Below are 25,411 nucleotides of genomic sequence, written 5' to 3'. Positions count from 1 at the left end.
ACTAATCTCGGATTCATTGCATTGTCAGGACAAGACAGAAAAACGAAACACAACCTTCTATTCCATCGCCACAATTACTCCACGAGTATTACGATAATACGTTGCCTGCATGCTTAGTGATATTTTGTACATAGTTATTTAGTAACTACCTTCACGCTCAATAAATGAAGAATGTATACAGAACCTCCGGTGTTACGACAGACGCGTATCAGACACACGCCTCTTGCCCCAGGTGCACTGTACAACCGGTTGCTCGAGTCTATAATATCACTGCGCCATCATTAACCTCGAAGGCAAGGCCATTTGCGAGTAAGCACGGTTTTCGCAATGAAAGCAGTCGACAACGCTCTTAGGTCTGATTGCAGCGACCATTCGACACCCCAATATATCATGCACATCTCGAACGTTGCAATACCGGCGTTGACGACGTAAGGAGAAACGGGTTTGTTTGAGCGTAGGCCTGTGATACAGTGCGCAACAAAGAGTGATCAGTTAAGGTGTAGGGGCCCGTCACAGAGCAGAAATATCTGCTGCCACGAGTCCTGTCTTCACCGAATCTCTTGTCGTGATCTTAAATATATAATCGGGCACTGATCGCATGTACAAGTGCCATATGCGCCAGTCCTTCGATAACATCTCCACAAACAATATCCGTATGATGTCCTCATGCGCTACGGGAGCAAGGTCAAGCTGATCGCAGCACGCACTTCCATGTAATTTCACTCTTATAGAATCAAGAACGCGCGAGTCACGTTAAGACGTTGCTTCTAACATTCGTGAGATCCCCTCTTTCAGTTTTTTTTTTTTGAAAGAGTGAGTCTTCAACGAGTTGACAATAAGCGTCTCCAAAATTTTGCCTGTGCGACCAATTTCACTAGCTAACAATAAGCCCACACGTGCAAGCATGCGCGCTACAGTTGTTTGATCCGCGCAAGAATGGCAAAGAACCGTATGAAACTTGTACGTTGGATTTCCCAGTACCATTTGCTCTTTGCACACCAACTTTTATTTCGTCTCGTTTGCACCACACTGCGACGTCAGATAATGCCATACGGCCGCACAATCGTCTTTATACGTATGCGCTACGCAATGTCGCATCAGTGCGCACATATCGGAACGCTATCAAACCAGGGACCGAATTCACGGGACACTTTCAGGGAAACTTCCCATAAATTCAGGGGCACTTTGCCATTGGCCACCCGCCATCGCTAATAATACGTCCATTACCATGATTGGCTGGTATTTGCTTTTACGAACGATGCTAGCATAATAGCCTTTTTTATGAATACGGGCCCCTGTAATTGAGAAGTCTGCGGAATATAATCAGCATCTCTAAATGGTCTTCGCATGTTGCGAAAAACGGAGTTTGCTCGCAAGAAGTATTTCAGACGCCAGATTGGCTTAGATTGGGGGTAATCATCAACGGATCAAATTTCAGCAACCTGTACAGTTTGCAGATAGCAGCGTTGGAAATGGCATGCAACAAATGAATGAGAAACCGGCAGTTTTAACCGTATGCGTTTGAGGATTAATGTGCAAAAAAAAAACAGGGCAATGTTCAACAACGTGGCGAAGGGAACAAGAGTTCGTGATTAGTAGTTATCCTCTTGCCTTTTAAATGTGTGCAGGAGTAAGCTTATCTAGGCCAAGTGTTCACAGTGCACCCGTGCCGTGAGAAGAAAATCTCGAGAGGAATAAAAATTGGTTTGAGCGCACATGGCAGACATCCTGAAGCCATGGGTAGCATTTTGCTATCAAAAAAAGAAAAGTGCCACGACTGGTGCATTTTACCAGTACTAACCTGTATGCCTGAAACTTGAGGATAAAAAAGAAACTTGAGAAGAAACTAAGGATAACGCAGCGATGCGATCGAACGGCACATGGGTGTAACGTCAAGAAACAGGAAGAGGGCGCTATGTATGAGAGCGCGAACGTGTGTAGGTGATGTTTTAGTTGATATTAAGAGAAACAACGGGAGTAGGGCCGGTCATATCAATGCACAAAGCACCCCCCAAAAAATATATTCTGAGGCTTTACGTGTCAAAATAACGATCTGATTATGATGCACGCGATAGTGAAAAACTTCGGATTAATTTTGGCCGCCTGGAATTCTTTAATGCGCACGTAAATCTAAGTACACGAGCGGTTTTTGCATTCCGCCTCCATCAGAATGCGGCCACCGCGGCTGAAATCGAACCCGAAACCTCGAGCTCAGCAACGCCATATACCACTGAACGACCGCAGCGAGTGTTGAGCAACAGAATGGGAACCAAGGGATGAGAAACCCAGTCGAAGGCGGCAAAGGATTAGATGGCGGGATGAGATGAGGAAACTTGCAGGCATAGGAAGTGCTGACGCAGGACAGGAGTAATTGGCGATCTGAGGGACAGACTATCGTGCAGCAGTGGGCATGAAATAAGCTCATTATGATGATGATCATTGGGACGCTACCATAGAGAGCTGCAGTGCTTCGCTTCCGCTACGGACGGCATCGGTGTCGTGCAAGGAGCCTTTGCGGCCTCCGTTCGCGAATCATTGATATCCCCAGGCTCCCTCAGCTCGCCGTGGAACTGATGCGCAGATGAGGTTCTGCTAACTCGCGGAGGGTGAGAGTTTTAGGCCTCGACCGCCACCAAATCTGTTCGCGCTTCGGCGAGCCCGCAAAGAAATTGAGGGACTTTCGGCTATAGCTTATTGCCTTATACAACATAACGCCGCTAGCGCGTTGCTTTCGCTAGCCTTCAAATACACGGCCCAATACAGTGCAGCCGCGCCTGGTGATTCCTCATTAGATTAAACAATATTCATGTGCCGCATGAAGCAACGGGGGAAGCGGAGCAACAGCAAAACGCACACCCTAGAAGAAACGTTCTCTGCAGCGGCGCCCTCCGTTTGCTGCGCTCGTCGATCATCTCGTCCAGTTTACCAAAATAAGACGACCGCGTTCAACGAGCGGCGGCGACTCATGCGTTGTCCCTTATATATACGATGAACAGCAGGCAAAAGGGTCGACATTTTTGCTGGGCGCAGCGACCGATCACAACCGACGGGCGCACGATATGGTACATTCGGACCCCGCCGGCGCACCATCGTCGACGTCAACGGCAGGAAATTGCGTTCCTGTACAAGCCTAATAGACGTGATGCCGCCGTTGCCGAAGGCGCTCTTGTTTTATGGCATGATTTTATTTTATCGAACGAAAATGGGTCGTTATCATACTTGTAGTAATGAGTTCTTATTCGATGTCTGAACTTTTGAAAAGATCTCAGCTACCCACGCACACACAAAAGGAGAAAGGTTAACGACTGCGACGGAGTTTCTAAGCAACTCGTGCGTTATCTTGTGTATTATAGCATATTATGAAGAAGACAGCGTTGAAGCGCCCATTAATCCATGAAAAAGTTGAGGAATGATGGCATTCGCAATTAGATATGCCCGTGATTAACGCCCAGTGGTAAGTGAGCGATTCCGTTTCGGTACTTGTTTTTATCTGTATAACGAGGAGGTACGAGCAATAAGAACGAGAGCGCTTAGGTTGCGTTGTATTTACATTTATCTATTGAACATCTTCTCTTCACTCGTTCACCCGCCTTTGTCTTCTTTTCACTCTTGTTTTCACGTCGGAGCACCCCGGTTTTGAACGCGACACGCGTTGAGGTACTAAATGATCATGCCTATATTACAGCCCTAGTAAGTGTTAAACGATTTGTTCCATGGAATAAGTGATTAATTAAATACGTATTGTGCTGACTATGGGAGGTAAATGAAAATAAATATATTGCTCAGTGATTTTTAGGTGGATTCTTATCGATTGCGTTACTTCGCAAACAATTGAATAATATTATTTAGCAATCCGTTAGTTTTCATGCAGCGCAATATTAAGAACGATGGCACCTCAACCAGGATATCCTTCCAGAAATTAAACGCATTAAAATGTAAGAAAAGTCATATAGTAGTGCATTGTATAAGTGCCGCTTACAGGCACTAGACCATAAATAGACTGTACCGGTGTGCTCATTCATTTCATTGCGATGCCACTCAAGCTGCAATTTCGAGTTTATGCGTCGAATGAACCACGATGAACTCTCATTAAGCCTACTGTGTGCTACAACGGCCTCAATCGGACAACGTTTGAGCGAAGAGATGATGATGAGCATGGGTGCTACCGGTCAGGAATGGAATGACCATAAGCGCCCCGTAATTAGAGATTGAACAGTTCACGGTAAGCTAGCTAATCGAATAGCTGCTGGAGGAAAAGGAGAAAAAATAAGTAGAAGATGAGTGAGTTATGCTGGAGAGATATATAGGAAAAAATTTATTAAAGGCAGGGGGATTAAACAGGACAGAGCCCGGTTGGTTACTCTGCACAGGGGGAAGGTGAAAGGGGAGGGAAAGATTAAGAGAAAGTCCGCTTTGGATATTGCCGACGTAGTAACAGTTCTCGGCTCTGTATCATCACGAGCGGTCCTGATCACAGATGGTCACAGTCCGGTAGCCCCTTCAGAAATCCCAGCAGGGCTTTTGTGGCCTTTTGTAGCCGCGATATGCGAGGCCGTGGTCCCAAGATGTTGCTAAAGGTCAATGGTTTTCTGTTAAACTGATTTAGCGAAATGTATTTCACTTTCAAAGGATGGGCAGTAGCACAGGAGGTATTCTAGAGTGTTCTCGGCACCGCACGCATTGCACTCGGCGCTATCAACATGACTGAAATCGGAACGCGCTCACTTGCGACGAGGTGCTGGCTGTAATTTTAGCTCCTCGCACTGATTGGCCTCCACTCCGACGAAGATGTATACCAGATATATCGTGAACAACAACTACAACAACAACCACAACAACAACCAAACACAACAACACAAAGAACCCCCCTAACCCTCTTTTTGTAAGCAGTGCAAGTTCCGACACTCCAAACTTTACGCTTTATTCGGACCGAGTCCCATTTGCTCATTAGAGCTTGTGAAACCAATATAGCGTGTAGCCAACTTATTGAACCGGTTTGTTGATTGCCTCAATTGATCGGCGATTTTGGAGTGGACAATTGTTAAAATTCGCGTTGCTATTCGATCTTACCGAATAGCAACGCGGGTTCTCTTTCTTGCTCTAATATACAGTACTTGGCGCAACCGGCATGTTAATGCACTGCTCGAATACGTGTTGTTCAGGACCGCGAAATCGGGTGATTCGGACAAATGCGTGACTTCTTTTGGCGATTCGCGCTTTCCGCAGCATTTGAGCGACCATTTTCTGCGGAGATACTCCACTTAAAATAAATTCAGAACTGTGTTCATGCGCCAAATAGCGAAAACCTCTGCGTTTGTGACTATATGGGTAGCACGGGACCGTCTACTAAAAGACAGCAAGAACAAAAAAAGCAGGATACTGTTCATTCGAAACGCCCCTTAGCCGTGACTAATCAACGTCGATCGGGTGGCTTTGACCTGGCTAATATCCCGCCGGCAGCTGTTCTGCCTGAGCGACTATCTTATTGTTCTGCTTCGATGCTCAAAGTACACAGTCCCACCAGGTCAGTGGCCTAGACTCGAAGATGCCTCAGTACGACGTTACACCTTTCGTCGCAGGCCATTAGCGCTATACGGAAGAAAATGAAGGCTCTATAAATTGCCTGTGTATGGCAGCGAATGTACAAACGCTAGAGCAAATAATCTGGCGTAACGCACTTGTTTCATGCCAGCAGGAAGTCGTCATCTTTCTTTGCTATCTCTTCCTCTAAGAAAGAGCAGCACTTCAGAAGAAGACACACGTGTCTTGTATATAGAGCCGTGACATTAGAATATCTTAAGATAACGATATAATTCTTCCATTACTGTTACCAGTACCGCAAGCCGCTGAATGCGCATGCACTATCATTCCCCTTTTCCTTTACTAGAAATATAAAGTTTATCGAAGTTCATCACTCATCTGTGATTAATTATACATTTGAATATTAACAATAATAAAAAAAACTTAATTTATCCTATGCTTTCCTTCGCTTTACTGTCCGTTGGTTTCAAATGAATATGACTGATTCATTCCCCTTATTCCCTAGCGAATAAGCGAACTCGGGAACTTTTGATGCCTTGTAGTAGCACACGAGGTTTTACTGACTAGCTGGCTGCTTATGTGTACACTTACTACGTGACGCCTGCGATTGAAAGGATATATGTTCCACACATAAAGGCCCGTAACGAGCATTACATATACGGGCATGAGAACAACACCAAAAGGGACGTAGTACCAGAGGGGAAGCACCCTACTTTTCCCCCGGATGATCTGGCCTTGTTCAACTCCTTTAACAGCGTAAGTGATAAGTGACAGGCTTACACCACATGCATCTATGTGTTATATTTACCCCTAGCAAGCTAAAATGAGACACTCGGGCAGAGCAATTGCCGATATGACTTTATGTCTTTTCAAGACTAGATCCGCCTGTAACTACGTTGCACCATCCTCGTCCTCCTCTCCTTCCACCGCGCTGAGTTCGGAAAGTGTGTATAAATAATATATCCACTAGACAATGCACAAGACTACAGACTTTATTATTAGTCGCACACTTCCGTCATCTCGTTTCCGTTTCTAATTACTACCTAACGTTTGAAATAATCGGGTCCATTCTTTATATTCTTATGAAGTGACGGAGCCTCTGACAGCCTTGCGCTTCGAAAAAGAAAAGAAAGAAAAAGGCGGGCAACTGTGTACGATAATTGCGGTGACGAGGGATCTACCTGCCTACGTCATCGTGATACTAATCCTACCCACCCGATAACAACAGGGGGCACTTGCGGGCGTTCGCAGGGAGCAATTGTCCGCTTCTTTTATAAGCGAGCGCGCTTTCCTTCGACTCTTCGCGACAAAGGCTACTAAAATTTGCGGTTGTTTTTCAAAAGCTCCGCGCTCGACGGCCCTTGGTTGCCGGGAGCGGGTGAAAATAAGCGCGGCCGTTCGCATTGGGTCGCTCTTTCAACGTTGCTTTCTTTCGCGTTCCGTTCCCTTTTATTTACCGCAGCAGTGACCGGTCCGCGGCAGTAAAACGGGCAGGCGCCCTTTACTTTTTCACCACAAAGGCCGTGCTCCCGGTAAAGCACACAAAGAAACGCCCCGCAACAAAAGAACTCACGCGCAGGCCGTTTTCATGGAATTGGTGCGAATACGGCTCGAACGTCCGTCAGTAACCTCTCGTTCGGGGCAGTTTACGCCCGGTGTTGTGGACAGCGCTTTCGGATTGCGCGCTTCTTGCCAATCCACGGCTGGTATATAGCGGGCTACGCGGAATCTGTTCGTTGTATAACAAATTCGTTTTCAGTGCTTGTGTCGTTGCATTTCATTTTTATAAAATAGTAGCTGTATTAGTCTTAGGGCAGCAGTGTGAAATAACGGCTTAGAGACGTGGGTTGTCAATGAAGCAATAAGCAAAAAAAAAAAAAAAAATGCGTATCAGAGCAAAACAGCAGGCTCCTAACGACGTCGGGCTGCTTAACTTTGCGGTTGCCCCAGCACGCGTGCTGTAAATTGACATAGATCTTGGGATAAAAGCATCGCTACAATGATACTCGCGTAAAGAGACATCTCACCCGCCGTGGTTGCTCAGTGGCTATGGTGTTGGGCTGCTGAGCACGACGTCGCGGGATCGAATCCCGGCCACGGCGGCCGCATTTCGATGGGGGCGAAATGCGAAAACACCCGTGTACTTAGACTTAGGTGCACGTTAAAGAACACCAGGTGGTCCAAATTTCCGGAGTCCCCCACTACGGCGTGCCTCATAATCAGAGCGTGGTTTTGGCACGTAAAACACCATAATTTAATTTAAAGAGACATCTCGAATTCAGCTACCGTATATCAAGAGCAGTGTTGCGAGCGAACGGTTACAGTCCGTCTCCATGAGGGAGCTTCCACGTGCAGCGCTTTATAAAAACGCGTGAATAAGGAGCCGGATGGCTCGCACAAAAATTGAAGCGCGCGCGCAGGCGAAGCTGACCTGTTGGGCGAATGATATTGCTGCGCGCGAAGTATGAATCCTTCGACAAAACGGAGTGCGGTAAGTAGTCGGCGCAGCTGGCGTTATTTGTCTTTGAGCTAAAGCGGCTTAGGCGGCGAAGTTTTCGCCTCGGTTGTGTTTACATCCGCGCCCGTGAGCACCAAGACGAAGAGCCGACGAGTGAGGTAGAGCCCCTAATCACGAGCAGCCGTGTGACGGCGTGCTAGCGGCCCAGTCTTCGCGCGGTGTACGGAAGACGGCACCGTCCGCCGCATGGCACTTCTCCCGCTAACAATGCACAATGCGAGCCGAGCGCAGGAAAAAAAAAAAAAGTACGTGAAAGGCCTGCACTGAGTTCTCGTTCTCTTCGTGAAACCGGTTCTTGTCAAATAGCGTTGAAAACAAAAAAATTAAACAAAAAGTTAAACTCAGCAATCGGCGTTTTGCCTTTCGTATACTGAAGAATTACACACGGCTAGCATCACTGCTGACTGAAAAGGAAAGGCAGCAAAAACACCATGTTTGAGAAGGAGGAATCGAGAATGATGACGTAAAACAGCAGTGCAGCGAACACGTTAAACTGAAAACAGGATTTGGAGTTTGCAGATGCGTCTAAAAGAAGCGGCAAAAAGGCACGTAAAAGTAATGTGACGGTTTTTAGTCAATATTTTTTTTTGGCAGGCTCCGTCCGAGGAGGGAAAGACGCTTGGGTTGTTAACAACCTTTGCGCCTTTTCCTCCTCGTACTCGCGCAATGCAGGAGAGCTCGACGGACACCTTACCTTTCCAACAATCTCAGCGTTGCTCTCGACGCCGGTCGCCGTTAGGTGATGAAAGACACTGGATCAAGTAAGACGACGCACGCCGGCCGAAGCGTCAACGCCGTGAAGCTCGGAGAAGGGCCACTGCCGCGCGACTAAGCCGCGATCCCGATATTCGGGACAGTCACGACACAGCAAGGCACTCCTGGTCGCACCGACGAGTACAGTGTCACTTTCTCGCGCTCGTTGAACGGGTCGTCCAGGTTATTTTTTGTCCGCCTTCCAACCGGTCAAAAAACCACTGGCGTCCTTAGGAGAGCGCGCTCGCGCACGAAGTTCTGAGCGGACACGCGCACCGGTGCGGGCAGCGTGGTGAGCGCTCGCCGCCGGCCAGCCTGGAAGTTGGGAGCACAACACGCAGACCGTGCAAGCGTCGCGACTCGCAGCGAAACACGCTTTCGCCCGCACTGGCAGTGGTCGAAGCCAGAACTGAGCGGCGCGGGGAAAACGGCATTCGGTCGGCGCGCGTAGAGCCCCTCAGAGCGCGCGCTCTCCGCGGTGAGTAGGGGAGGAGGATTCGACTGGGGAGCGACAGAAGGAAGGAGGGTCGCGGAGGAAAGAAAGGCCGCCCGAACCGTTGGCTGCGCTCCCCTCTCCGTGCGTCACGATGCGATGAGAGCGATCGCAAAAAAAAAAAAAAAAAAGAGAGAGAGAGAGAAAAAAAAGCGGGTTCGTTTATTTGATGCCGTTGGAGGTGCAATATGTCGCGCTTTGCTTCCTGCCCTCGCTAAGAAACAACGTCAGCTGTCTCTCCCGTTACACAACACGCGCCGATTCCTGAGGGCGGTGGCAATATTTTCACTTCTATTTTCATTCAGGAGTAGGTGAAGAAAAAGAAACCGAAGAAAGAAGAGCAGAGATAGATGGCACGGGCTCACTTATTTTTTTATCGCTTTCCCGGTGTCAACTTCCATCAGATCGCAGTTTCTCTGTTTATTGGCGTGTAAGTGCAAGTTGTAACTTTCATCCTCGTTACTGCTTGGTCGTGTACACTGCGGGCAGATTTAGAACGCACGTGCGCTTACACGTTTCACTTGAATCTGACACGTCTCTCCATTTGTTTTCTATTTGCCTGCTAGTTCTTGTTTTGTATTTGCGTTCGCATTCACCTCTTCGCGCTAAACGACATGTCGGGGCGCCTGCAAGCGTCCTAGGATTAGAAACTGTGAAATAATCCGCGTAAGCGCAATCGAGCTTCGTCGTTACTTGTACCCCCCCCCCCCCCTTCTCCCCCCGCTCTTATCATTTAAACTTTAGTGTCCAAAAAGAAGCGAAAATCACATCAAGTATTGGAGATTCTCGCCACGTTGCACAAAAGCCGGCCCGCAAGAGCCGTTAGGGGCACAGCAACAAGTCGCCGGACAATGCAGAGTTTAAATAAAGAATTTGGAGAGCTACAAGCTACAGCAGCAAATCTAAGTTCGTCCGTTTGTGTTCAAAGCCTGTGTGAGGGTTGGCGCTCACAGCTCTGACGTCATGGTCTACTCGGCAGATGGTCGCCTCTTCCCCCTCCGGCGTTTTTCGTTATGCGGCGCGGTTGGCTTCTCTTTTGTGTGCGTCCGCGGAGGGTGCGTCGCGAGGTTGGGGCCGCTGCCGCTCACAGGGAGACCACCACTGTGCCTCGCTTGTCGCCCGCCGCGAGGTCCGTCTCCGTGTGCCATCTTTGCTGAATGAGCCTCACCCTTAGCTCGGCCTAATGCACGCTGGGCTACTACTGGCAAGGCTTCTACTTAACTGATGTCCGAAAATGGTCAGGCATTAGGAAAGGAACAAAACAGCAAAATAAATAACGATTGGCTGCGAGCTTGATCTGGTCCAGCATCGAGATGGTTCTTTCACCATTGATGTGATTAAACCGAAACCTTGTCAGTTCGTTCTAGGCTCGACTACAGCAGTCCCGAGGGCGACGCCACACCTGTGCGGGTGCAGTCACACATGAAGTGCGGCGTTCGCCCCTTCGTTCCTCTTTTCGAAGCCGTTTCCTCAGGGCCAGCAAGAAAAACAGAGACAGTTAAAAAAAAAAAGGGAAAGAAAGAAAAAGAAAGAAAAAAGCAGCGAGATGGGGCGACAAACGAGGTGCAGATTTCCTTTCTGTCGTTCTTTCTTTTACAGTGCACTAGTTCCTCGGGATACACCGACCGTCACCCCTCATTCTTTCACACAATGCCGCTTTTTCTTTCTTTATTTCTTGCCAGGGTCCCCATTTTTCTTTTTCTTTCCTGTGGAGACCTAACACAAGGAGCCATGTCGCGAATCCGCAGAGGCTCCAAATTTAGCCGCCGTCATGGACAAAGGGAGTTCTAACGTAACAATTTTGTCTCTCATTTTTTTGCATTAGGTTGCTGCAGACGGCGTAATACTAATGTGATGTCTTTATTCTTCGAGCGAGCGGTAAATAATTAGTTATATAAGTTTGAGGAGAACAGTTCAAAACGCGTGCCAAATGCAGAGATCGCTTCGCGCCTGAAGCCGGACCTTCTTACAACACGGATCTCAGTGATCATAGTCGCATGCATGGTACCATAGACCGCTGATGCACGCGTCAGTCAGCCGGAGGCGGTGCGCAAGGCACATACACCATGGCCTTGTCGCCGAGAACTGGGTGCGCACCAACCACGGAGGAAGAAAAGTTCATTTCCTTCCTCCATGGCGTCACCACGTCGTCCATTCTTTTCTCTTTGACTTTGTGCTTCTCCGCATTGGACATGGTATGATTCTGCTCCTCTGATGTCGATACTCGGGTCAAGCTGGATTTACACGACGGGTCAAATCGCCGATTCAGTTCGCAGGAAAGCGCGACGTGGCTGATTTGAAGCGTATCGCACCGCCAGCGGCTGGTCTTCGGCGCCCTTGTGAGCGGCGTGATTCGGCGGCACTGAGGCCCCGCCATGCTCGTCTGCAACCTGAATGGATGACTCGGTCAGTTGTGTGAATTCTCTTTGTCGTGGGAATATTCTCTGAGAACGCCGAGCGCCCCTCTCACATTGTACCTACTAATTGACCGTCGAGTAGTAAGCTTTCGGCTCGGTCGCAGTGTGGCCTGCGACCATTGCACTCCATGGCTTAACTAATGCGCACGTTGGTGGTGTGTGTGCTGCCATGAAGGTACTGTTTGGGCTACAACATGTAACAAGGAAGCCTGCTTCAAGTCATGAAGCCGCAGTGCCATTGGATTGCGTTTTGTAATGGTCGCTTTAATATAATTGTAATGGTCGCGTTTTGTAATGGTCGCGGCAATTTATGATCTCTTGCTCCTTCAATAAATCAAGGCCCCGTACAATAAGTAATTGGTCGAGGGCTATCCATTGAAAAAAAAAGAAGGAATAAGGAAAACGAGACAAACGTTTTGTGTATAGGTACGCCATACACACTGATAAATTGATGACACTAGAGGGCTCATATCTTGAGCGATCCTCCAGCTAACGTCTCCTTTCTGCTACTGACGATGGCGGCAGCAATTACCTCTATAAACGAGTGATTACCTGGTCGTCCAGAAATATTGCGATGATTGCGTCACTTGGTTCTATTAGCGCGTGTCTTGGCTGTCATTTTATCGGCACAATTGGCGTAGTTGTCAAATGACCCCTTTAGTGTTCGCAGGCGTTCAGGCTTTTTGTGGACACTGTGCACGCTACTAGAAAGGTGGTTACTTGTGCTCGAGTGGTCAGTGCGTCGGTGCCTACACATCTCCTGAGCACGTGCTCTGTTTGTGTATGTTGTGTATCTTTGTGCTAAACTGCGCACATTGTTTCATTTTTCATCCTATCCATCTGGAGTGACATGATAAGCATGTCGGCAAACCTCTCGAAGATCGACTAACTCTCTCTCCCTGCTACGGTGACGTTACGCCCGGGTTCTTACATATATGAATGAAAACGTAGGCGACACAAAATACCCGACGAACGCAGCGAAGTACTCCCTTTATAGCGTTTTAAGTTATGCCACAAGGCTTCAACGAGTCTGTGTTCTCGTAAATGTTCGCTCCTGCCACACAATGATTTCGTGGCGCCTGTATGGGGTGTCCGGTGTCTCTCCCTCTCGGGGACTAAAAGAAACGCTGGAAATAAGGGCATAAACTTGGCGCTGGCGCAGCGCTGCGTAGTCGTTGCGGTTCGAAAGTCATTTAAAGCACCGACTGGGGGGAATATGAGATTGAATGAGAAATCGTGGTATGAATGCATGCGAATGCGATTGTCGAGCCGATATGATGGCGTAGGACAACGCTGGCGCTGAAAATATCCGCTAGACGGTAAAAATTAAGTTGGCCTTCAGCGCACTTAAGTATTTTCCCTGCAATGTAATCAATGACCAGGAAAACACGCAAAAAGACTAAAGGAAAAATACTGCCGCCCAAGTCGACGGCGCGTCTCTTCAATAAACATGGGAAACGCTTAGCCCATTTCAGCTGTTGGAATAAATCCAATACAAGCTGGCATTGAGTTTTTATCAAAGTAGCAAAGCCATTTATAAGTAATCTATAACACACTTTTGTTGAGTGTAATTGTTCTCTACTTTTTATCAAGGTAGTTCTGAGGTTATAGATAGCTCATGCATCACATTCATAGGCATTCAGCCTTCAAGTGGGGCAGTTGTAAAGTACAGAAATATTCGCTGGAAAAATCATGTCACAATGAGCGCTTTCTAGCGAGCATCGAATGAACGACGAAAAGAAATTACAGGCAGCCTAAGCGCCAGCACGCAGTTTATTTTTTCGCCACCAAACCAAACCTTGTGAACCAAACATTCAGAATTACCAACAGTAGGCGAACTTCAGAATGTCATTCGGCTATTAGGATATGGGGCTGTATGCTCTTACGGTTTAATGTCTGCTACCTGCAGCGAATAGAGCAAGGTAATCGCTTACGCCAGTTACCTAGTTTACCTATGTCCTAACGAAGGGTGACAGCTGGTGACGACAATCAGTCAGTACAAGATTGAAATTTGCTTGTAGGTGGCAATATTTCAGCTTCAAACCAAATCGACACAGATAGGCTAAGTGCACTTTTAACAACGACCCATGTACTTTGGATTATTATAGGCAATTTCAATGCTCATCATCCAATATGGAGATTACCAGATTATGGAGGACCGGCGCTTAGACGAAGCCCACACTGTGCTGACTAGAAACCGTATGAGTTTATTGTTTCTTGCCGTGAGCTTTATACGTCCTCAAAAAAAAAAAAAATAGAAAGGAAGAAGGTTCGGAACACATAGATGGATGTATTTTAGTAGAGCGACGTGTGCCATTCTTTGTGTCGGATTGTGAGCTTTTCTGTGTAAACGATGACAGTCTTAGGTTCTTACGGGGACTGACTTACAGACTGCCTGGATTTAATTTTGTTTTACTATGACTAAACTGGGTTGGGGTTTTCGGATAACGAAACGCATAGCAGTGACCCCATTTCAACATATCTTAAAATCAAGAGTGACAAGTCACACTTTGCCACTGTTTTACTGCGAATTGACTTGCCGAACTTCAGGGGCCGAATTCACAAAGAATTTAGTTCGTACGTGCTGGTTGCCGTTTGTCGGCTGCGTTCGCTAATAATGTGTCCAACATTACGAATGTCAAGCATTTGTCCTTGCGAACAGCTCTATAGACTATTTTACGCAAGCGTTAAGGTGCCGCCATCTTGGGCTGTTAGCGCTGCTGTTTTCTGTCTTTAACAGCGAAGTTTACGTTACCACTGTCTGGTAACGTTGCCATAGCTGTATAAATGCGTTCAGTGTTTAATGACCATGTTACGTTACTTCACATCTCATAAAACTTAGAAATTGTGTAACAGCCCAAGATGTCGGCGCGCATGAGCCTAATATAAAAATCCTCTGTACTAAAGAACGTTTTGATGCGAAATCATCAAATGGCCCATTGAGCAAAAACGCTGGTGTCTGTCGTCTGTAGCCGCGAAACGGCAGGTAAATTCCCATTGGCTGCGACGCCGCGTCGCGAGCGCGCCTCGACGGAGCAGAGCGGGCGAAAGTGAACACCAGCTGACTCGTACGCGCCAGGTGTTGCTTGAAGGGAGAGGGCATCGCCGCGACGCCACGTCACCCTCGCTCTCGATCGGAAGCCGGCGTGTGATCCGTATATATATATATATATATATATATATATATATATATATATATATATATATATATATATCACCCCCATTGGGCTTGGCTGCTGCGCGCGCCTTCCTCAGCCTCTCGTCGCGCAGGACGTCGGTGGCGTGCGGTGTTGGCACCGCAGGCTGCTGCACTTGCTGGCTCGGGTAGCACGTACCGCTATGGTACATTACTGGCAGCGCAAAACTCGAAGGACCGCTCAGCGGCGTTCAAGTGGACATTAATGCTTCGCATTCACAACTCATAAGAAGTGCTTAGGTGTCCTCGGATTCTTCTGTGAATATATACGACCTCGGGTTGCTCAGAAAAGTAGTGTCAAGACCATCGCTCTGCGAGACTCGAATACCTAACCAATGATGCCACTCAAAACAAAACACGTACTTCAGACCATAGGTAAAAATTTCTGAACTTGAAAGGAATTGCAGCGGCTCCGAGCGATTCATCGTCAGGCAGAACGAAACGGTGCAGGCGCACCAAGTTCATTTACGACATCATGGAGGCGAGACAAATCCAGAAAATTTAGAAACCTGCCAAAGCACTGAAGTCTCCAGGGTGAGAACTTCCTTGTGTGAGACACTTGGCCCACGTAAGTCCATGTCACACATCACATATAAAGATCTTTTTAAGTTCCAATTCCTTTAAGTTCCTGGGCTCTCCACCAAGGTCGTTGCAAGACTGACGTAGCGGAGAACTTCTGCGTGAGGGTTGCCGGTCCGCCGTTACCGTTCTCCACTCATGATCTGCGATATCGCGGCATTCTCTTATGTATGATCTATCTGAGCAGCTGCAAGCGGCACTGACAGCGTCTGGGCGTTCATCATCGCATGGGCCTGGGTATTGCATCATGCTGCTTTTCGTAACATCGGACAAACAGCTTTCTGGCTGCATGCAACGGTTCATAGCATTAGGGGTTGGTTTCCCCTGCGTGGAAGTCCAGTTACCTCGTTAAGCTATGCACGTGACGTCTTTTTATCACCCAATAGCTCTACCCACTTGCCTTGGAAAAGTGACGAAGAGGATGGTCATGACGCTGCCTAAAGTAGTTAGTATCTATAGCATTACAAGATGTACCCTGGCGCTATGGCCGGTTTTAGGCGCGAACCTTTATCCACTGCGACATTATTCTGCATTAAAGGCTTGTATGGCAACGTAACTCATCCAGCCAACCTTAACACCTAGAAGAATGTTGGATTAAGTGGCCGTGTCTTCTAATGGATATACAGATAAATGAAAGACAGGTTATTTGGTCTGCAAACAAAGGATCGTGCGATATCGCACCATGGTACCTGCCGCACGTGGTATACCACGGTGCAGATCGAGTCCTGAGCTCCACACTTTTTAACCTATAGCTCTCGTCGGCATCGTTGGCAAGTTGTTACCCGAGTACAGAGCGGTGACCATGCGATGATCCTTTCTCCCTTTTCCTTCTAAAGCTGCAAGTCTTTGTGAGGTAAATTAAGAAGCGCGTCCATAAAAAGCGTAATATTTCAGTAACCTAAGTATCGGTGCCTGTAGAATATTATTCCGATGTGCAATTCACGTCTACACCCGAACTCAGGCCGAAGTATTCGTCCACACCTCTCTGCCTAACCCTGTATCACCCTGCCCTGCTAGTCATGTACCCGATGATATAACTAATTACTTTGAGAAATGTCTCATTGTGAAATACTAGAAGGGCGGAAATTTTGGTCTGTCTGGAGGTGATAGGATAATAGAGGGGCAAATAAAGAAATATAAATAAACCGACATGGACATCATGCTAAATATAGTAAGTGCTTGTATGTCTTTGAGCGCCAAGTTTGAGCAGGGTATCAAGAGGGAGAAAACGATTTTGTCAATGTTGACGCTTCCGCGTTGGTTCGAAAAGCTGCGGCCGTTGAAACGGCTACGCGCCGTCAGCTTCGCCGTGACAATGGTGTGTATATTAGGTGCCACAAACCACCTTTTAAGTGACTAAAAGATGACTACACACCACAGTGCGTGGCACAGCCCGCATTTACCCGTGCGTTACAAAGCAATCTACGACTGCATATACCCGAACTGCGAGTCGACTTCGGAGGGCTGCACTAACTGTTGGGTATACATACGTTTGCGTATTATCACGGAGTTTCCATTCGCCGGTGTTGTAACGTTTTGCTTTACAAATGTTTTATAGTGTACTCTGTCACATTGTAATGTTTTTCTTCGTAACGTTACCCCGTGCTGTCGTCCTCTCATTTGCATTGTCCTTTACCCGCATGCAAATAATTGATCTTCGGCAATGCGTACCCTGCTCTTAAGCTTGGTCAGAGAAGCAAACGCCTGGGATGTATATTCTATCGAAACGCGCGCCTCCACATGCTAAACAGAAAACAGAGGAACTGTTGGGGACACATGTGGATGACGATAACTGGTTCACCAGCGAAAGCCGCGCCTGGAACTTGCTGTTTTCAACCACCTCTCCAGTCCACCAATCACCGTTTATCAATTCGAATCAACGCTCCTCGTGGGCGCAATGGTACGTTCAGGACAGAAGCGCGCAATCTTGCCAAGCCCATGTCGGCGCATCATTTGCCTGAAGCGACTCTGCAGTGTAAGGCCACGTTATGCGGGTGCTTCGATTGCGCGCCGAATGCGAGGTCATCGCGGTCAACGATTAATAATTATTTCGTGCGCTTGGCGCTGCACGCTTTAAGTACCGTGGTCGTGTTCTCCAGTCGGGTGCGGGCGCGCTGCGCGAGAACAGCCTTGAAATCGTATGGCACGGACAGCATCGAAGCAGGTTTCTAGACACGCGGGCGTCGAGCCAGTGGGTTAATCGACTCGGCAGCGAAGCATCGGCGCTTGTAGTTCTTCGCTCGTAAACAATAAACCCGAGGCAGTGCGCTTTCCAGACAATCGTGGTGCAAGCGGTGCTACCGGAAACCGCGTGTGCGCTTGGTCAGGTGCTGCCTCCAGGTCATACTGGTCTGTTGCTGTCTCACCGAGATGCGGTAGGAAAGGTGGCGACACCTCAACGTCATCATCAGGCGTGAACCATAACAAAACGAAGACAGTTTTGCTATCGGCACGTTCCTATATATTACAGCCCAATAATTTCACGTGGTTCCGTACTTATCATGTGAGAAAATAATATGACTTCGCTTCAATTCCACATTATTATAACATGTATACATGTAGCGCATGAAATTGCGGCATTGCATGCGGAACTTTTCAAAAAGAATTAAATACTACTGGGAGCTTACAACCATATGAAAAAAACAGACGATGAAGCCAGACGAATCACACGAGAAATAATTATGCTTTGAAATATAGAAAATAATGAGGAAAATGGAAATGAAATCGGACGAAGAGATACCTTGCCGCAGGCAGGAGCCGAATCTACACACCCGCATTACGAGTGTGGTGCTTTACCAGTTATTAGCTAACGCGGCTGCCATGTTTGACATAGCGTGACATGTTTGACATAGAAACATTACGTATTATTTATTTCACGATATTTCACAACCACATAGCTTACTGTATAATTACGGGGAGCCACACATACCGCACATATCTATAGCCAGTTATAACCTCAAAAAAAAAAAAAAAAAAAAGAGCTATACGCTTTATGAGTTAATCAGTTTACAACACCCATACGCTCCCGCCTTTCCGACACCTCAACATCATGCCGTTGAACGCTCTACCTGACTGGAATACGTCAATAACAGTTCATGCTAGTATTAACACTAACAACCCAGTGCATTGATCACTCTATTCATATTCTGGTTATGAAAGCCATAACAAAGTAAATGGCTGCTACCTCACTAAAAAAAAAAAAGTGTCAACGGTAAAAGAAAAACTACAATTGATGAAGTCATTGTATACAATAGCCTTCCAACAGAAATAGTTGACCTCTTTGTGTTTGAATACCTGAAAACTAGAAAGAAAAGTTGTTTTTCGTGGCATATTCATACGTTTAATCTTATGTCATTGTTAACATTACCTTTATTCAAACCTTTGGTTATATATACAGGGTGTTTTTTTGTTTTAAGACCATACAATGTTATTTAATAAAAAAAACTGCTTACCGTTGCACTGTAACTAGATTAAGAAAAACGAAGTTGTCGCGTTATGCGCGTTCTCGAACACGGGGATTTGAGACGGCCGCAGACTTATCTTCGCTCGGTCGATTCAGCAAAAAGGATTACCATCATATCCGTTACTGTTATAGAGTCGTGTCAGTTTACTAACAGGAGACACTTGCGTATGGTTAGGCTCGTTGGCCGATTAGCACAATGGCCTGAGTGGAGATATTTCCGGACGGGGATTTCCTTGTACAGAGCAGGCGAAGGCAACTGTCGAGTCGATGTTCTAGACAACTTTGCGTCCGAACTGAGCTGCGCTTTATTCTACAAATACAAATGACCCATTGAGCGAAATGCAGCTCCACTAACGTGAAACTTGGAGAGGTGCGAAGGATGCAGTGATGCACCGCTAATGGGCTCATACTACTTTAAAGCAATGGCTCATAACCCCGTAAACGTGGTCTCCCCATTACGACGACAGAAGAGAAGTGAAATTCTACGCTGGGATGATGAGCGGCACCGCAGACAGCCGTGGAAGACGACAACGACGACGAACGCGAGACGCTCGGCACCTGCTCGTGCCGAACGCGTGCCGCGTGCTTACCGTGACGACGACAACGACGGGAGACGCCGACAGGCCGAGCGCATAGTGCCGCTTGCTTACCGTGAGGGAGACGACAGGAGACGCCGGCAGCCCGAGCGCATAAGGTGCTTCGCACCTAAAAGTAATGAGCGCAGCGAACGTGCCGTTTTTGCAGACGAGTTCCTAGTCGAGGCAGACATACTTTGCCGCTAATACTGTGAGTTTCAAAAGACTAATTAACAAATTCATTAATTAACCTTTTTATTAGTGCCTTGGGCGTAGTTGTCTAAACGGCAAATGTGGAGGCAGTGTACATTTCATGCACACCCCTCCCTCCGCCCACATTTTTTCTCATTCCATTGGCTGCTTGTTTGAGGCAACCTTACTTCAACGTGGTTCCTTCTGTTATGTTATATACATGGGTTGGGCGTGGAGATACTGAGGTAGAGAGTACCTCGGCTACTCCAATTCTATTCTCTCCCTCTTTATATATATATATATATATATATATATATATATATATATATATATATATAATACAGGGTGTTTCAGCGAACACTTTCAAAATTTATTTAAGGTTGCCTGTGGCAGATAGCCTCATTCCAATTAATGAGCTGGTCTACTCGCAGAGGCGGACATTACTTGCACCAAAAATTGAAATGCATAATCGACTAATTAACAAAAATTCACTAATTAAGTTTCCACTAATTACCTGGTGGCCCATATTGCAATTTACAAAATTGTAGCCGTGGAGTTCGCAAGGCGGATCCATTTGAAATTAATTCTCAGGATGACACCAGTTTCGAGATATTAATTCCCGAACTTTGCGGAGAAATCCATTGGCGTTCCAGTTAATTTTGTGCTTCAATGCATAAAGCGACGTTTTGTTAAGGATATACTTGAACTTTGAAGGAACTGTACTTAACGTATACTGCATTTGACAGAGTTCGACAGAATACACGTCGAACTGCCTTTTTTCCTGCGCTGCGATTATGTGCGTCACATGAGTGAGCAGCTCAGAATCGTCGCGTACGTGTTATAAATAGGATTCAAGGATCTCGCTTCTAGTTTTCCATCAAATCGACGTATTCTTATAAAATTTTCTTGCAGTGTTTTCTGAATACAAAATTTTCGTTTCTTTTAATGACCGTGTTTATTAAATGAAATGTTGCTGGTTTTTTTTCTGGTGACTGTTTTGGCATAGGAGGCGTAACGCTTCTTTGAAGACTACGTCTTCCTTGGGGAGTTACCCCCACTTTTACCGTATCGTGTATGTCTATTTGTAGCGTTTTTCATGGGGCGATCCCGAAGATAGTGCAGTCTAAAGCCGTTCCTGTGGGGATGTGCAGTCTAAAAATGTGGGCCGATCCCGAAGATAATGCAGGCAAAGAAAAAAAAATCAGCAGTCCAACGCTCCTCCCACGCCCCACACGCGAGGGGGAACGCGATACAGTGCCGGGCGCAGTGACTCGGGCCCGCCCCATTCTCAGCCCATTCTCAACCCCAGCTCGCTCAGGAAGACATTGACTTTCATCGTCGTCAACCAAAAGTTGCATCGCCTTGCAACATTTTTGCTGCGAGAGCAGTTAAGACCTCGAAACTGTGTTTTCTGTGTCCGTACGTCCTCTCCGTTACGCCGCCGCGGTCAGGCCACTTCTTGCATCTCCAGGTTTATACCCTCGCCAAGGGGCGAAGGAAGAACAAAACTTTGTCCACCGAGGTTTGAACTGGTGCTTCTGCAGCAATGTGCAGTGGGCATCTGGACGTGGTAACCAAAGCTCTATCGGGCAGTTTTGGCGCTTGGTAATTTGTGCCGGCTTTTCCACTCCACACGTACTCTGACAATGGTGACCTACGTGCACGCACTTTGCAGGCAACGACGAGCAATGCTGTAGCAGACGAGAACGACGTTGTGCGCGTAGCACTGCAGTCGTAATTCTTCAGAAGATTGATTGATTGTCTGAACTTTATTGTTCTCTTCGTTAGTACGCCGGGCATGCATGCAAATCACTGATAGGACCCACAGCCTCACGCTGGTTCTGGTCTAAGTTTAGAAATGATATAGGTAGGCAAACATTTGAAGACGGTTTCGCATACAGTGAATAGAGATCACGAGAATAAGGAAATAACCCGACAATTTAACACACACTACAACAAACCAAATCACGAGGCTAATGAGGCAAACAAAACTGGTCGAACAACAAAAGAGACGGTGACGGAAAGCGACAGGTGACGGTGTTCGCGCGGTGACAGCCTGCTTGTGTCGCAGTAAGGGAGTTCACAGCTGGAAGAGCAGCTGAAGTCTGCTGATCTTTTATCGGTGATTTTTCATAGGCTACGCTTTCTTCCGCGATTTCTGCGGTGTTTACACCTTCAAAGATGGTACCTACATTTGTATTTTTATCAGTGTAAGTTTGCCGTAAGAAACGCAAGGACGTACTGATTTTTTTTTTTAAAAGGGAAACAGACTTTTTAAATAAATAGGATTCAACCGTTGCGAGAATTTTTTCGTTATACTCGTTCATTTAGTGCAGCGGACACCAGATAGGCGTATAGGAAATAATGTGAAAAATTCATTAGAAAAACTGAAAGAAATAGTCGTCATGGACCGTTCATTAATTATTTAAAATTGGTCTGTTTATCTGCTTAATTACTAGTATAAGGCTCCGTTGCGATAGCAGCAGTGCAGCGGGACACAGCAGCAGGCTAAAGCAACTTACGCGATTTTAAAAACGTCATTCGTTGTTGAGATATTTGTCGAAAAAAATTCAGCATGTTTCATTCCGATGCTACCTCTATACTAAGCGCAATAAAAGGTCGTTCCAAATTACGATTAAATAAATAGCCTAGCTTTGTATCTCTTACTTTCTTTTCCTACGCGAAATGTTTCTGGAATAGCGCAGTTACTCCGACCTCACTGGGGGACGGCGGAAACAACGAGGCGGCACACAACGCAGCTCGAGGGCTAACCGACCGAGTTGCGACAAACAATGGTGCCGTCAACTCGGGGGCCGCCGAAGAAGGTGAGGATGGAGATTGGGAGTGGGGAGACAGATTGGCCAAATACAAAGATATAACAAGACATTATAAAATGCAGAGGTGTGTTTATTCACCACGTCATCAAAACCTAAATAAATCGCAGTCCGTTCATTGGCGGCAGTTACAAATGAGGAAATACTGTTTTCCAGAAATCTGGAATATACTTTATCCAGATATACTATACAAGACAAACGAATGCAAGTCATGCGGCTCAAGAGCAACTCTTGAGCATAAGGTGTGGGAATGCCAAGGGCAGACGAATAGCAACGGGGAGACAGCCTCCAGCGAAAGCCGCCTGCGCAGGGCGGCCCACCCTATTAACTTGTCGGACAAGAATAACGTTTTTACCTACCTACCTAGCGCAATTATCTCTCTCTCTCTCTCTCTCTCTCTATATATATATATATATATATATATATAGAAGCGGACCGCATTGGTCGTAAAGGTTTTTGTTCGTAAGTGCCTTTTTCTAATGGCTCACGCTCCTTCACGCGATGTACCCCACCCTCTATCAGCCCCTTTGTCCTTTCTGTATACAGAGCGAGCTACGCTCTGCAACACCACATGGGCATGCGAAAATATTCACAATAACTCCCCAAATCGAAACGCAACGCACGAGCAGTGGGAGATGGTGCTGACCAGCTCGGCACTGGAGGATCAGCGAAAGCTAATCGCCAGAGCCGAAAGTGCTGCCACTGCCGCTGGGGCCCTGGACTGAAGGCTCCACCTACCACGGAGATCGACGCTTCTCCGTGCCCCATCAAAATAAAGTTTTGTCTCTCTCTCTCTAATGGCTGGCCTCCTTCTCAATAATGTGTCCAGCATCAGGATTAGCAGGAATTTGCTAATGTGGATATGGTTTGTTAATGTGGGTCCAGTTGTTTTACAATGTTCCTCGGTTTCAACCGAAATCGACGAACGAGCCGCGCTAAGTCACGGGACATACTTGTAGGGCTCGAGAAGAGCGATTCAGTCGGCCGCGTGCTTGAACCTTCAAAGCGTAATCAGATGCGCAATAGTAAAACCCGCCTGCATTGCGGCAGTTCCCCTAGCCAGGAAACTCTAGCTTCTGCAGCGCTTATTTCGTTTTCTGTATGCATGGTATACGAGCGCCGCACAGGAAGCCAAATTGTAGACACCACCATAACGCTCGCAGGAAGCGTCAGTATATAGCCGTGTCGCCTGACAACTTCCCGGTGCGCGCGAACCTTTAGCGTTGTCGTTAATTATTCAAGAAACCAGTAATAAAAACGCGGTAATTAACTAATGGAGTGGGACGTGTATTTTGCCCGCCTCTAGGAGGTGTTCCCCGTCCTGCTTCGTCGGTAAGTTATTACACCATGCGCAGCCCCCACGGGGTTAAAGGTAACTCCCATGAGTTAGGTGTTGTGTAAGTCTTAAATGCCATCAGTGATGTTCAGTCAATGGTCCTCTTTTGAAGTGTTCACCTGACTGTACTAGAAAAGAAAGATGCGATAATAAAAATGTTTAAGCCGTCAGTGCACACACGAAGTATGTTGCAGTGTCTTTATTTATGGGCATTTGCTCGGGCCTTTTTTAACCCATTTAGCTTTCGTACGAAATAGGCGCTCTTGTTGCGATTGTTTAAAGTTCGGCTAGTTTTCTCACTCTCAAGCCTCCCCCGCTGTTCACGCCTCGGAGGAAAACGCACATCGCCACTTTCAGTATGACGTCCCTTATTTACTTCTGCTGTCAGTATAAAGAATAAAGGAAAAAGAAATAAAAAAAATAAATACAAGCAGTACAAGTAGGCTTCGAACAAACAAGTAATATACATTTATGCTCAGTACTTGTTCACTCTGAAGTGCAGCATGTTGTGTTACCGTATAATCTTTTTCTGTAGCTCACGATGATACGCAGCGGTACTCTAACATGACCATCTTCTCCCTCGTAGCAGTAAAATAAATATGCAAATAAATAAAAACAGAGTAGGCCGAACGCATTGTTGAAAGTTCCACTATGTATACGGTCCGTAGCGTTCCGCACATATTTTCTTGCGGGCACCGTGGAACATTCTGAAATCTCATCTGCGTCTACTTTCTTGCATTGCTACGAGTAAACACACGCCCGCACTGTTCGCTCTTCGAGTACTGGGTGGGAGCATCGCTAAACATTGTTGATGTAGAATGGCCGCTTTCCAGCAGCATTCTGAAAGCCCTGCGCTACAAGTTACCGAATGTTGCAGGGCCCGTTATACAATACGCGTTGCTGAGCTAGTTGCTTGCTGATTCGTTGCACATTGATCGTGAAAGAACTCATTGACCCTGCCGTCACGTTCCTGCTTTTCCTTCTAGTCACTGTGTTACTTTTGTGTGACTTTTGGAGTCCTAATTACAGAAGGGGGGTGCACTATGGCGACGTTGTCCTATAGCCCACCTAATGTGTTAAACGCACGCACGCACGCACGCACGCACGCACGCACGCACGCACGCACACGCACACGCACACACACACACACACACACACACACACACACACACACACACACACACACACACACACACACACACACACACACACACACACACACACACACACACACACACACACACACACACACTCACACTCACACTCACACCACACACACACACACACACACACACACACACACACACACACACACACACACACACACACACACGCGCGACCAAACCTGTCACATAGCGCGACACACAGCACACCTCACCGCATACTACACCGCACCACACGCCATGCCATACAGCACGCCACACAGCGCAACACCCATCATACCCCACAGCACAACACGCGGCGACAGAATGTTGACATCTTTTTACCCTTTTCCCTCCGTGCACTTCACGTGG

The 25,411-nt window shown here is 47.0% G+C and overlaps 2 protein-coding genes across 2 annotated transcripts in view; both read right to left on the bottom strand.

The window, feature by feature from the left end:
* LOC119436056 (uncharacterized) overlaps positions 1–9,225 on the bottom strand; it is a 185,916-nt gene extending 176,691 nt beyond the window's left edge. Inside the window, exon 1 of the mRNA XM_037702799.2 lies at positions 8,754–9,225. The gene's annotated coding sequence lies outside the window, so the exon portion shown is untranslated. The remainder of the gene's footprint in view (positions 1–8,753) is intronic.
* Positions 1–25,411, bottom strand: part of LOC125939922 (uncharacterized) — a 351,427-nt gene that overhangs the window by 188,549 nt on the left and 137,467 nt on the right. The gene's annotated exons all lie outside the window — the stretch shown is intronic.

Source organism: Dermacentor silvarum, chromosome 1, assembly GCF_013339745.2.
Source record: "Dermacentor silvarum isolate Dsil-2018 chromosome 1, BIME_Dsil_1.4, whole genome shotgun sequence".
NCBI classification, from domain to species: Eukaryota; Metazoa; Arthropoda; class Arachnida; order Ixodida; family Ixodidae; genus Dermacentor; species Dermacentor silvarum.
Note: the sequence above shows the minus strand (reverse complement) of the source record. Positions and strands in the feature narration are given on the sequence as shown.